This window comes from Halyomorpha halys, unplaced genomic scaffold (assembly GCF_000696795.3).
Source record: "Halyomorpha halys isolate HHAL.00 unplaced genomic scaffold, Hhal_1.1 Scaffold98.1, whole genome shotgun sequence".
NCBI classification, from domain to species: domain Eukaryota; kingdom Metazoa; phylum Arthropoda; class Insecta; order Hemiptera; family Pentatomidae; genus Halyomorpha; species Halyomorpha halys.
In genome coordinates, this window is record NW_027107309.1 from 776,135 (window position 1) to 790,928 (window position 14,794).

The window sequence follows — 14,794 nt, forward strand, 5'->3', positions numbered from 1 at the left end:
AAATAATAATAAAAAAAAATCTCTTAAAATATATACAAACAAAAGAATAGACAAGATGAACATAATCAAACTATCTGTATGAAAAATAAATAAATAAAATAACATAATGATAAAATAATATTTACAGAATCGACGTGAGGTTCCCTGAGCCCACTCTATCCCCCACGTGTGAAGGGTAGAGTAGAGCTCAAGAGATCCCAGCGCATCCCTCTCGCCGTATCACTGGTAATGAGCCAGTGGACGCTGAGCAAGTGCGCTAAAGCCGCAAACACTCAACTTTAGTGGAGAATCTGACCATTGCCAGAACTCAAATTGTCCATTTTTATTTTAATAAGCCTCTTGGCCACTGCCGTTTCAACCTTCTAGGTGGGCTGTAGGGATGGGTGTAACTAGATAAGTTTTGAACCAAAGGATTAGGATGGTTGGAAAAGTTTATGTGGAATTTGGAGAATTTGGTTGGTATGAGATCAAGGACAAAAGGTATATGTAGGTCATGGTGTAGTGTTCTGTTGGAAACGTAGTAGGGTGCATTAACTATGGTTCTAAGGATTTTGGATTGAAAGGATTGGATACGTTTGATGTTCGACGGTTTAGCTGTTCCCCAAAGTTCAAGTCCGTAGGTCCAGACAGGTCGGAAATAAAATACTACGCATATAACTATAACATATTTAAATGCATCTGTACGGTGTCTGTAAGATATTCACAGAGTTACAGAGTGCTTAATAATCACTGTTCATGTTGAAATTATTAATGGTGGTCTTCCTAGTGCAATCAGATGTGTGATTGCACTAGGAAGACCCTGGTTTATGAAAACATTTTTTTAATATTTACAATTCAAAAGTATGGTATATAATACAAATTCAGTAATTATGTTTTTAAATAATGTTAAATTATAAGCAACAAATTAAAAAAAGAATGTTAAATAAATTAAAGTATACACAGTAAAGTATACAATAAAGTAATAACAGTTTGGTAGGTTTTATTGTTGATACTGTAAATGAGATTAATAGAAAATAAAAAAAAAACAATTTTTGAAGAATAGTTTTTGTTTTGAAATTATGAATAATCGATTTTAAAAAGAATGATTGAAAATGTTGTGGTATTAATTTAATATTTATTTTGGTTTTTGAAGATATAATATATGGGCAGTTAGCCTGTAAGAAAGGACAATTTAATAAATTATGACAATTCCATGAGTAAAGTTGTCTTCTTAAAAATGGCCTATGGGCCGAAACGTTGCAAATATATTTTAAATAAATAGTTGAGTGTAAAAGTGGATCTTTGAAGTTCGTGTTAATAATAATCTAAATCATTCTCAAAGAATCAATATATTAAATCGGTAACTTAAAAAAATGTTCAAATAACTCCAAAAAATATCTGGATCAATGTATGTGTAGTTTGTAAATATTGTGTAGGTTTCTATGGTAACCGTTTTATTTATTTTTTTTAAATATAAAAGAATTGGGAGTTATTGGTCAATTTATCCCCGAAACTATTATGGTTATGGTATATGGCTTTTATGGCCTATCTTTAATAGGTATCTTTTCTCTATAATCCCAAACAAACATTATTCTATTCGGAACAATATGGGCAAAGATGGATGCTCTATCTTAACATATGCAACTCACAGCCTGAAATTATAAATGCCAGCTCCTGATAGTGTATATGTACTTTAAAGATCGAATTCAAACTCATATGGTTTAAATAAATTATTTCTGAAACGAAGAGAAATATTGTGATTAAAAGTGTCATTAGTGCCTACTATTAAATAAATTAATTAATAAAAAGTGTAATATTTGCAATGAATTTATCTAAATTCGCGAATAGAGATGGACGAAAATTATTAATATTAAGTTATTTTTTACTTAATGCTTTATATGAGACATATAAATTGGAGCTGTCGTATTTATGTTTACTTTTATGATTATTTGAATAACGAAATTGTAACGTGGTTATTAATTTTAATTTTCTGAACCCTTCTTTCAAAATATAGATTTGTAAAATATCAAGAAAAATTTATTATGTTAGTAGTTTTCAAGGATTAAAAAAAATTAAAATCTTTACCTCTACAACCCATGAAGGATCGTGGGTTCAGTACTTTTTAAGGAAGTACTGTTGCTAGACCAAAGGTTGTGCAAGGAGATTTCAATGATTACTATTAAAAATTTTCGAGCTTCTTAATTAACTTATTCAGGACAACGTTATGTACTTTTTTATTACTTAGACAACCATCTTAGTATGTTCGTCTTTTATCAACCGTAATTATCAGTGATTTCATGATATGTTTTGTTATATATATATATATATTGAAATTTACATCTGCAAGAACCATAAATTATTTATTGAAAGTAATAAACCATAATGGAACATTATTTTCAATTGCCAAGGGTGACCGAAATTTTCGGCTTGGGGACCCTATTATTCAATTTTCTGTTTTACATTATAAGTTTTAACGTATTCTGACTCCTGACGGTATCGATCAAGAAGTTTCTTCACAAATGGTTAAATCAGCGTTTGAGGATGGACTCTTTCATCTTCTGAACGAACGAAACCATTACTAGAAGATAATCCCTGAGACAAACATACTTTGAACAATGAAGAATTGTTTTACAGATAAGATTTTATAGTCTCACACTTATTACTATCACCGTAATATCTTATCTATCGCAATTGTATCACCTAAATTATACTAACCGGATGGACATGGAGTTCACGCAATTCGGTGATGTGTAGCCTTCTGAAGTCTCCGTACGACTTATTCCCCTTTGGTCCGAATAATTTAGGTAATAGCTTTATTTTTTTTAAATACCACGTACACTCATGGAACTTCCTGAGGTAAAACATTAATTGTTTATAAATATAGTATATATAAATTTTTTTAATTTTACTTTGGGTTACGTATAATGGTTACGAGTAATCAATAACAGTTTAATTGTCATTATCTTCGAAATTTTTAGAACCTTAGTGCTAGTGTGGCGATAGAACAATCTAGAGATATGGTCTATAGGTAAAGTTTAGGGGATGTAGTCAAGTAAAAATAGTTTAAAGCGTAGCTTTAACTAGAAGTAAATGTAAATTCCCTGTTAATGGATTCTTATGTAAAAATATTTGAAAAATAGAATTAAAAGTATTATGAATTTTATTTTGGACTTATTTATTATTATGCACTTAGCGAGCTTCAGTCTGAGTCGTAAAAGAGTTCTTCATACATTCAATAATTACCGAAATATAATTTTTCCACAAAACAAGAAATCAAAACTATTTGAATTTATTTTAGAAATTGCTACTCCTTCGGAGATATTCATAATAAACTATTTTATGATGTATTTATTAACTAGCTTCAAATATTATCAAATTTATATAGCTTTAACTAGCTTAAAAATAGGTGTAATAGATATATCTTCGTCAAATAGTTCCTGATATATCAAACTTTTCTCAAGATATATTTTTAAAGATATTGAGCATTGAATAAAAAATGAACGAAAACTTTAAGTATGTATTGAATAAAATAAACCTCCCTCGTCGGGATCCAGAACAGTTCAATAACTACTTTTCAAGTACATTTATAGTTCCTGTTGTACATTCTAGATAAAAATGTGAATTATTTTTTAACAGAAAACGCGTTGTTTAAAAAAATACTGTCTCCTGTAAGAAATCTTATTATGATGGGAGCGTACAGAAACAAAATAACAAAAGCGAAAACATTTAATTGGTAAACTTTTTATTTGGGATATAAAAAAAATCAGTAAAATAGAAAATTAAATCTTTCTTTTGTGAATGGGTTTCTAGTTACAAATAAAAATGCACTACACCTGATACTGGAAAGAATATTCCAGTATTACGTTGAAATTACAATTGAAAATGACTTATACCTTCATACACATCATTGCATACGAAAATTTGTGAAATTTAGTCCTTCAAATTTTAATATAGTATATATTTAAGCTGCCTATAATACATTAGAAGTTACTGGTTATTAACGGTGGCCATTAAAAAAAAAATTGGGATATTAGGCCTACACATTCTAATGAAGTAACAAACTTTTTACTATCGTCTTTTGCAAGTAGTTTTAGATTAGAATCTACTGAAAGGAATTTGTTTGTTATTACTTCTAGGTTAACCAATAGCTTTACTAGACTAATGAAGGTTTCGGTGACTAACCGAGCTATTGGGTTATATTTTTTATGAGATCCATTCAACAATCTAACAAATATCATAGCTATTTCCATGTATCAGTTACTGATATTATCCATTAGAAGCGAGTGTTAACGGTGTTACATCCTTATGGAACTTTATTTTGTCTACTTAAATCGCTTCTCTATTTACATTTGATAGAGCTTTTTTAGAATCATGGTTTCTATTTGCCTTATTTCCATAAACAACTGCAAATGTTGTTATAGATATGTGTGTGTTTAGTTATAGATATTATTTATTTAGATATAACTAGATCCTTATTTTTATCATATTCATGTATCATTTTGTTTTATTGTATTCTTTAGCTACTCTTTAATTTTAACGATTCTTATTTTTTATATAAAATATTATATGTATATACAGATTGTATATATTATTATATATAGTATAATATTAAATTTATTATATATTTTGTTCTGTGTTATATTTTACATTGTATTTTGATGTTTAATCAGGTACATTATGAATTTATTAGTTCACTATTATTAGTTCACTAATTGTAAAATTGCATCGTTATTATTCACTTCCTAAGTTATTTTATTATTTTTTATTTTAGTATTTTTTAATTGAATTATTCGTTTTATCACTAGAGATTAATTCATATTTTACTGATCTAGCTTATAAATCCTCCACAACGCCCTAATAGTCAAAATTGTAACTAATAAATTTCCTTTATGTCTATGTATAATAAATGTCCTTGTATGTGTTATTTTGGCACCGACCAATAGATTTTTTCATCTGGATAGATAAATTTAAAAAAAAATATTTATTTATATTTTATTATTGTAAGAAGATAAATATTTTTTCCAATTTTCAATTCATATCAAATGACGATCGAACATTTAATCACGAAGTGAGTTAGGGTTCATTAAGCTGCCAATTGGTAGACTCTCTTTAACACCTATTCATCATCCTTTGAAGTATTAATGAATGGTTTGCATTATTTATGCTACTTGGTAATCCTGGTAGTGCAAAATTAATCTAATCGGTATTGAATAGAGCCAGTATTTTGTTACAGTTCCCTCTCCGATTTCCATTCGGGCTCTGTAATCCTTCCCGATCCGAGGAAGCTGTAAATCACGACATATCGCCCTTGATGAAAGCCTATAAACAAAATTGACAAGGCTCCGATGGCCCCGCGATCTCCACTTACAAGCAAACTATAATTTTCTCAGATACCCTTATCGAAGACAGGGCAATTTACAACTCGAGGGAAACTGAGAAGCATTGTAAATGTCTCTAGGTGATTAACGCTTCTGTATTTGTCTTGGCCTTGTCTTAACTTCCAATATTTTCTCCTTATTATTACCGAGCCCTCTAATGAGATTCTGCACAGTGTATTTTTCTTATCTAGCACACAACTGTTTCGCAAAATTCCAACGTCGTCTTCAGTTAATTATAACTGAAAATAAAAAGCAGTGCTATTGTACTTTCTAAGTAATTGACATAAATCCATTTAACCCCAACTTTGCACAAACATGCGTAGATTCAAGAAGACAAAATACTGCGAATATATCTTCGCAAGGAAATATAATGATTAATTGCCAAATTACAGTAAGGTAACGTTGTATAATTTCGAAGCTAATTCGAGAAAACTTTTAACTATAATCTGATGGCAAAGTAATTTGAGCCGTTAATTTACGTCTTAAAATTTTACGTCTCTTCGAAGTAGTAAATTATAAAAACAAAAAATTCCAACTCATGATTCTGAGACTTTTGGTGTACATATAACATGTCTTCTTTCGTTGTTGCTTCATAGAATTAAAGACAAATATTTAAAAAAAAAAATTTTTTTACCTTAACATTGATAGAGGAGAATCGTAAAATTTATTTTTAAGTAAAAGTGACTTACGTCGGTACTCAATTTTCGGAATATGAGCACAGATATATTTTACACTGTAGATAGGATGTTTTTTAATTAATTTCATAGTAGAAGGAGATGGTTGGGGACGCGGCCAGCAAAAATTCACAAATAATTAAGGCTTATTTATTTGTGCCGGCGTTCCTACCATAATTCAGAGACTATAAAAATTTAAATAAAATAATAAGAAATAAACTTGGAAATATACATAACAATAAATTAAGTAGATTAAGTATTATCTACTTAATGTATAGTTTTTCTTTTTATGGTCTCTGAAAGATGGTTGTTATCTCGTTTTGTTTTTAGCCTTGATGAAGGCCTGAAATTCAGGCCGAAACGTAGGCACAAATAATTAAGTTTTGTTTATTTTTGTATTTTTTTCCGACCGCACCCCCTCCATATTCTCTTATTATTCAACAGCTGACTATTAACTCCTCATTAATTTCTTATTAGTTAATTTCCCTATTTAGACATCTTCGGAACAGGCAATAGATTTCTGGTTTCGGTATATATTCTATAATTTAGCTTTCGTGTTCTGTAACCAATGAAAATATTTTTTATTATTTATTGAAAGGGCTCAAGCTTGAACTAAAAAAATAAATACTAAGGTATAAACTGAAAGGTTTTATAAAAAAAGAAAAATAAATAAAAAAAATTAATTGCAAATTATCGAAGCCTTTTCTACACTTCCAATTCCTTATCTTTTCACTGACACATTATTTAAAATGTCAATGCTTTCCGTAATCTGAATAGCTCTGCGCCTTGTTTCTATGCAATCATATATATTTTTTTTTTATTAGTTCGTTGATATGGAAATATTTACTGCATTCCTATGAATAAGTATAAGATAAGGGACTTGTGAGAATGTTTCTATTGAGGATATTATAATGTTGAACTAACAAAGATAAATCTTTTATATGAATAGGTGATTTGCATGAAAATAAATCAAAACAATATCTCGTATAAAGGGATTATTGTGTTCAACTTACAATAGAAGGTTTTATCAAAGAAATATGGTAATATTTAGTAATAAATATTATTACAAAAACAGGTTTAAATTCCCTTGTTATTCACAAATTTATTGTTCATTTCATTTTAAGCTGATAGAGAAAACAGAATATATCGTTTCGTTAAAATATAAAAAAGAACCTCACTTCATTTTCATAACACGTTATCTAGAACATAATCGATTTCTTTCCTCTTCTGATACACCACTGATAATCAACTTTTTTGCGTGCATTTCCTCTAATTATGGTTCAAAGTAAAATAACAATATGAGATATCTTGACAAAAAATATTAATTATATACAACTGAATAATGGTTATGATATCCACATTCCATGAAAATGAATATTATTATTATTAAAATTTTTATGAATAAAACCAAGAAAGAACGGAGAAATAAAATATAAAAAACATAATTGTATAAATTAAACAGGTCTATGAACAGTAGCCTTTTTGAAAATTAAATTTAATAATTTTGGTAGCTCTTCATATTTTTTTTTCTTGGTATGTTGAATCCAAAAATGAACTCCGTTTTGTACAAAATTTCTCAAATCCCCACTTAAAATTTTATTTTTATTGCACAAAAGTCTTGAAAATCTTTCATACCTTATAGCGTACTAAAATCGATCAAGTCCACATTTTCACGTTACAAAAAATGTTCAATACATAGTATAATACATTATCAATAATTTAAATTGAGGGACTTTTTATTGCTTGAAATGAATTCTTTATTTTTATCATTAGAAAGAGAGAAAACTGGTAACATAAGGGTAATAAAAACTTTTAAATTTGATCAAAGTATACACCAGTAATAAAACTTTAAAGTTGAATTTTATTACATTGTTGTTGTTAATTTGATTTTTTTAATTGTTTTGAAAAACAAAATGAGTAAATCCCTCATTTAATAATTTCAAATGATGGCAAAAATGTACATTTATAACTTATCCTCTTTGTATTTCTTTTTCAAAAATTATCATAGTGGCCTAGACTGGTGGCAGAGGGTATGAACCCATATGGAATATCTTTCTATAGCCTTCTTATTTGCTAAGAAAAATATTAATTATTTATTGAAAGCGCTTACCATTAAATCACTTCTGATTGTTTATTCCTTTTTTGATTATTCCGACAAATATATCTTTATTGGAACTGTAAATGTATCAAGATATTAAATTTTGAAAAAAATATATTTTTTGAATAAGACAAACCGTATTCGCATTTATTAAAAAATATATTTTACAGAACATGGATTCGTATTCAAGCGTACATTTTCTCAAAGCAAAGAATAAATTATTTATTTATTTATTTAATGTAATTTACAACTGTACAAAATAATACAATAAGTAGATATGTTGTATGTTTTTATATACCCTTGAAAATCTTAGGAAGAAACCACCCATCGGTGGTACTTCAAACATTAATTTAAATTAGAAGGTCCCGTGGCCATCTTCTTTTCAGACACCTTGGAGGATTATCAGGGATTGTTAAGGATGAAAGATTAAGAATTAATGGGTTAGGATGGTTAAGGAGTTTGGAATGAAAAGACGCATATCTGTTTTGGGCCAACGAATTCAGCAACGAATGGGATGTTAAGGTCTTTGTGAATGAGTTTATTTGTTTGTAACGTAATAAAGAGCGTCAAGGATTTTACGTAGAATTTTGGATTGCAAGGATTGGATGCGGGAGGAATTTGATGGTTAAGAATAAATAAGAATATGTATTTAAAAATGTGTATTTCAGTTAATTTCTGGGAATTCACAAGGAACTGCAAGAACAGTCGATCAAGTCTGTGACAGAGAAATTGTAACTAAACACATCCGTTAAGTTTGTAGTGCATTAACGTTCCTGCTACTCATCTGCATTTGTGACAAAGAATCAAATCGATAATATATTAACTCATCTATAGTTCAATCTGCGATTTAAACGCGATGGCAGGATGCTGGCACATCCGGTTTTGAATAATCTCTAATCGTTATCGAAATGATAGCGATACGCCTGATAAAGTTAATCAGCACTGAGCTACGTCATTGGAACCTTTACTTTAATTTAGAATGCTTCTATGATGGCTGCTCATCTTAGTAACAGCATAATCTTATAGTAATAGTGACTCCGTATCAGCATATTTTTCCGTGCGAAAATGTCGTGTTGTCAATATTTTATTTTCTACTTTAATCTGAAGGAATCTGTACATAAAACCCATCAGTTGCTTGGATAAGCATATAGTGAGGCTGCTTTACGTGTGAGAAGTTGTAAGTGGTTCTAAAAGTTTACAAACAGTGAGCTTTATGTGGAAGACAAAGAACGCAATGATATATTGGAAGTGTATGATAACTCTGGATTGGAAGTGTCATTGGAGGAAGATTCACTCCAAACGCAAAGAAAACTTGCATTTAAATTTGAAGGTTTTAGAGTGCTACCAGCGGGTAGTTTCTCTATCCACCTGCTTCATACCACTTTGATCATACTTCAAATTTACTTGTTGTATCTCGTGTACAGTTCTAAATGTCCATAAATAAAAAAAAATTTTGAAGTGACTCAAAAAACAGTTTCAAATCGTTTAAAATGATTGAGAATAATTAAAATACAAGAACCTTGAGACTTTGAGCGTCGATTTTGCTTGAGTGAAATCATGCTGGCAAGGCAAAAAAAAGTTTTGTTTGCTATGATAACCCAAAGAGAAGAAAATAATGAGTACTTGGCCACGCTTCAAAATCTATAGCTAAACCGAATATTCATGAAAAAACTCATGATTGTTTTTGGTGGGATTAGCTTCTCGAGTAATATAAGCTTAAACCAAACGAAACCATTCCTAGAGATTTCTACCGATTACAATTAATGGGATTGAACCAAACACTCAACAACGAGCTCATTACTACTCCAGACACGATAGAATTATTCTGCTGCATGATAAGGCTCGTCAACATAGCTAGAAAACCTATTTTGAATGATTTAATTGGGAAGTTCTTTACACCTGACATTGCCCATTCCGATTTCAATTATTTCGGTCGATGACACATGGCTTGTCATAGCAGTGCTTTACATCATACGGAGGTACAAAAATAAGGTCGATTCAAGGATAGGTTCAAAAGATGAAGAGTTCATTCTCCGTTGTATCCGAATACTTCCAAAAAGATAGAGTGGCTAGTAATGGGCAATGCTTTGAATAAAAAGTGATGTAAGAAGACATCAAGACTATTTTGATTTAGTTTATTGCGCCATCGATTCGACCTGATTTTCAGGCCTTCTTGGAAGCTAATTACAAATAAGATACTAATCATATTAAAATAAAAACAAAAATAGTATAAAAAATATGAAAGAAGATAAAGGAATAAGAAAATCATAATTGTAAAAATATAAAACAATAAAAAAATATAATTAAAATCATGAGAAAAGTTAGGAAAGATAACGTAAAAGAAGCAATGAAAAGCTTGAAAATATCTAAGTGAAATAATTCAATTAAAATATAAAGTTATATAAACCAAAAGGAGTAATAAAACTAACTTTAATATGATCATATATTCATTAATTTACTCATCTTGTTATTTTGTCTGTACTGTTTTTCCTGAAATTGTTGGCATAGTAAAATATGTATCACTTATTAGTGTTCTTTACTTCTCAGCCATCTTATGATAATATTTATCTAGGGTCAACAATAAATACATCAACATTGAGTAAAGATATCTAGGTACATACGTTCAACACTTCAGAACGGACAGTATCTTTCGTGTAATATTTAATATAATTTTTTATTAAATACAAAAAAAAATTAAAGTTTCATTTCTGTTTTTGAATAATAATTAATGAATATCTTAATTCAAAACATTTTTTCCCAATTACCTATTGTTTTAATAATTTGAATGAATTTTAAATTTTGGAAAATAATTTTCTTTAGAGCTTGTTATTTTTCCCTTTTTTGCAAATTTTAAAAATGTGTAAAAATATATTTCTTTCCTTGTTTTCTTAGCGAAATATGGGAATAAGTTTCTAGGCGGTAGAACCCTACACTATCCCCCTAAAGAAATAAAAAAAATTATGTTTTGAAATAGTTTTGTATTATATCCTCAATTCATTTATTTTATTAAAACAAGATTTGTTCCTCAATGAAATAAGTAGTTATATTATATTTTAAAACCCATTTCATAAATTTGCACTAATTGTCAATGGGAGTGATTGTCGAGATAATTTTGTTCGCCCTATTTGACAATTTTTTAGATTTTAAATACATTTCAGATTTTTAGTATAGTGTTGTATTTCAATTATATAGAGGATTAAAAATGTCTCCTCTTGCTAAATTAAATAATAGGGTACAATGTCCTCCAATAATTATCTTCGCAGTTTTTTCTTTACTTCCTGAACTTACAGTTGAAGTTCATTTAAACAGTAGAATGCATTCTTAAATAGCAAGTAAAATCACCTCCGGCGCCTTATAAAGATATTTTTTTGTGCCCCTGCATGTCAATAATCGTTATGATCCTGCATATTTTATCTCGTCGAGCGGACTCATACATGTGTTGAAACATTGTGGTTCTGTATAGAAAGTTATAATAAAATAATAGTATCGCGACGACTAAAATGAAGTATAATGTTGTTGTGATGGATAACAAACAAAATACTGGAAAGGTTATCAGCGGTGAACCGATATCAGCTGACTAACGTCCGGTGGACGAACCAAACGTAGATTCTGATTGCATTGTCTTAACTTGTAGCTTTGGGTTTTGACGATGGCGTTCATTGGAGCAAAGTTTGCAGGAAACGATAGTTAGCCGATAGCTTTATCGGCCTAGGATCTCTGTTTGGTTCTACTTTTTCTTTTTATTTCAAATGGCTTCTTTGAAATTCGGAAGTGTTCAGAAACTAAGTATAAGTATAAGTTGATGTTTTGGGTTTCCGTTGCACCGCGTACCAAGGACCAAGATGCTACCCGTTCTGCATTATCACCACAGCTGATCCATTCACCCCCCTCCACGCTAGCTTGGAAGCCAGCCGCCAGAGCGCTCTCAACAGCCGCTTCAGTGATCGGCCAGCCACGCTAGCTTCAGTGTCTTTCTCTTGTGCCGTTGTCGTAGTCACAGTCAGAGTAAAGTCCTCAGCTGTGGATAGTGTGTTAGCTATCACGATAGGTCTGACCACCGTCGTAAGCGATCCATCCGTGTGCGATCTTCGCGCGTGTGATCCAAGTGCAGACCAGAAAAAAGCGCATCTTGACCAGATATGCGCATCATCACCTTCCACCGCGGCGCATAAAAAGGGAAAAACGGACGACCGAACAAAGTTATGTAAGTAAAGGGAGATCTTAACTGAATGTTTGTTTTAGTGAATAACCTTTATGATCTTACACAGTTGACCTTAGGATTTGAGTTCCTTCATGTTTGGGTTACGTTTTGTTCTCGGAGATCGTCCACAACGTCTGAGATGAAAAGGAGTACGAGAGCGGGATGTTAGCGTGTTCACTTTTGGAAAGTGTACCGTCGTGGCGGCCGAGTTAAAAGTAAAAATAGTCGGCGACCCCCTCCTACTCTACGGCCCCTTCTTCCCGTCAGGTCTCTTTCGAATCTCCCGCCTCCTGTCTGGCGGGCCCGCGAAAATCCCATACGTCTCTTGTTTGTTCGGCTGATTTTCTCAAAATATACTCTATATTTTCCTATGTAGTTAGATTTCGGTTTTAATTTTAACTTGATTTTTTTGAATTTGATTTTATTTACAAAAATAACAATATGTATATATATTTTTTTTATTGTTTTAAGTACGTTTTGGAACTAATCCATTGTGAATTGTAATTACATTTATTTTTATAATATAACTAAAATATTTTTATTACTCTACTCTCGTATTCTTATCTTACATGGGCTATCAATCTATGATTTATTTGTTATGTTGTCATTTTATTTCATATTATTATTTTTTAATACATATATTTCCTATTATAGACCTAATAGAAAAAAAAGGTGCCAGAATAGCATTTTTTAAATAAGTCAATTTATTTAAAGTGTATCTCAAAGGTAGATTGTATTCTATAAAAAGTCAACATAACCCTATTGATGAAAAATTATTGTTGGATCATCTCGTGTTGGTAAGTCGAATTTACTCTACTGATTTGTAACACCTAGTTGACAAGGGTCCATTTAAATTATGTAAACTTCGTGATTTTTAGATAGAAATGAAAAGTTTAACAATCGTAAAACTGTGTTTATAGGAAAGGGATATATTAAAGTTTGATAGAATACTCCTCAATCATTTTTTATGTTTAGCTTAAATCATTCGAAATACATGAATGAGGAATTAGTAAAATTTGCGCGACATGTACTGACAGTACAAATAGATAAAAAGGCAATATTTGCAATGCAATCTGGCAACGTAATTGGTTTAACCTTGCCGAAAGAAATATAATTTACCATGTGACCTGCGCCAACGCTCTGAGAACGTTGTAAACAATTCCACGTGCTATGAATTTGTTCTATTCAGATTATGTTGCTGTTTTACAAGTTTTGAAAAATAAATATTGATATTTTGGCAATTTGTTGTTTGATTACTAATCTGTTGTGTAAAATATTGTCCCAGTGATAAGAAACCGTCATATTTTTATACTTATAATTTATACTCAGAATTTAATTCTGGTTTAATTGATGCATCACTAGGTTATTACATTTTAATTGACAGTTGATTATTTGTAACAATAGTTATTTACAAGTTAGCTAAAAAAGCTTTAAAGTAGCATCTAAATTTATATTTATACATTTTAATGATGGCATTTTAATAATTTAATATTAATTTTCTACAAGAACTAGATTTGTTCAATATAGAGGTATATTTTTGGTCATAATGGATCTAGAATGCTTTGAATTCTAAGATAATTTGATTTTCAATTCGATTTATTTTTTTAAAAAATTAAAATCATCTGATTGTAGTCTTTGAGTTTTTAAATGGCCCAATTTACCCACAGAATAAATTTTATGCCCCACGGAAGTTTTTATAAAATAATGTATTTTTAGTTTCGAGAGATCTTGATTAACATATATTAAAAATGAGAAGGTGTAGTTGATAAGATGATTATTGATAAGGCACTGTGACCAGCCATAACTTATACAGATAACTCGAATGCCCAAAAAGAACCTAAACAGTGGAAATTGTACTTGAACTGCAGTACTGTACTAATATTTTAGAGAGGTTATCACAAAATATTTCATGAACGATCTTTTTGACAATTGTTTCCCAAAAATGTTCATTCCGGAGCATGAGAAAATGCCGCCTTATTCCTGGACCTTCTGATAAGTGGGAAAATCCCATTAAAGTTTCGGGAAAATTCATATTTTAATAATTCCTCCTCCCCATATATTGTTATAGGTATGCACATGATCATTGACCGAGGGAGAAAAAAAATTTCTGTTCTGTTCGATCAAAATGACAGTCACTGAATTCTTATCATTTTTGTTTTCCTTTTCACTTAGTTTTGCTATAGATAATGGTGGCCTGAGCATTTAAATAGACTAAACCGCAATTTCAATGTAACTGATGTCATGGTTCTCAGTCTCTCAGTCTAATTTAAGAAATCGTATATTAATTAATTAATTAATGTATTGACTATATTATGATTATAATTATTACTGAAATTTTGTTTACTTCCATTTGTCTAAACGTTGAGAGGTAATAGACATCTGTACGTCTTTCGTTGGGGTAGCAGTTTCCATGATATTTCCCAAAATATATTTACAAACTACTGAATTTTTGTTATTTCGAAAA

General features: G+C 30.1%; 1 protein-coding gene across 5 annotated transcripts in view; it reads left to right on the forward strand.

Moving 5' to 3' along the window:
• Pde11 (Phosphodiesterase 11) overlaps positions 1 to 14,794 on the forward strand; it is a 295,736-nt gene that overhangs the window by 100,089 nt on the left and 180,853 nt on the right. For 2 of the 5 annotated variants that reach the window (XM_014415313.2, XM_067045589.1), the window contains exon 1: positions 12,061 to 12,333. The exons of the other annotated variants lie outside the window; for them this stretch is intronic. The gene's annotated coding sequence lies outside the window, so the exon portion shown is untranslated. Of the gene's footprint in view, positions 1 to 12,060; positions 12,334 to 14,794 lie in introns of those variants that run through there. 5 annotated transcript variants of the gene reach the window in all.